Below are 581 nucleotides of genomic sequence, written 5' to 3'. Positions count from 1 at the left end.
GTTGGACACCGATACGACTCGACGTGCCATTAAAAAGATAAAGTGGTTTTAATACAATTAATTTGTATGCACGTAGGTAAAATAGGAACGTAGGTTTGCCTCGATTACTAGTTTACTGCACTGGGACTGGTAGGTACAAGAAAATCTAGACCACTGTCATAAAATTAATATGTAGTATTGTTTTTAGTAGTGGCAGTCAACCGGGGGCGTAGCTCAGATGGTAGAGCGCTCGCTTAGCATGTGAGAGGTACCGGGATCGATACCCGGCGCCTCCAAAACCTTTATTTTTTTTTCAATTCAGTATTATTTCAAACAAAATAGCTATTTATTACATTTATGTTTATGCATAAATGTTTTTTGAAAAATATCATTTAATAACTTTTTTTTATTATTGTTCACCGGGTTTGCCTACCACGCTAGAGATTTCTAGTTCAATTCCCGACACGATTGACATAAACTATTTACAAACAAAGAGTTCTTACATTAAAATATTTTTTAGACCCTGACAAGCACAATTTTTATTATCACATGGACTATCTCTTCGTTCGAGTAATGAAAGAACCGTTTGAATACCCATTCAC

The 581-nt window shown here is 35.5% G+C and overlaps 1 non-coding gene across 1 annotated transcript; it reads left to right on the top strand.

Moving 5' to 3' along the window:
* The first annotated feature begins 202 nt into the window (after positions 1-202).
* TRNAA-AGC (transfer RNA alanine (anticodon AGC)) lies at positions 203-275 on the top strand. The gene has a single exon. It is a non-coding gene; the product is annotated as a tRNA-Ala (tRNA).
* The last annotated feature ends 306 nt before the right edge of the window (positions 276-581 follow it).

This window comes from Micrasema longulum, unplaced genomic scaffold, assembly GCF_059751315.1.
Source record: "Micrasema longulum isolate JH-2025_06_02 unplaced genomic scaffold, ASM5975131v1 h1tg001074l, whole genome shotgun sequence".
In the NCBI taxonomy this organism is placed as follows: Eukaryota; Metazoa; Arthropoda; class Insecta; order Trichoptera; family Brachycentridae; genus Micrasema; species Micrasema longulum.
This window is presented reverse-complemented; position numbering and strand designations above follow the sequence as displayed.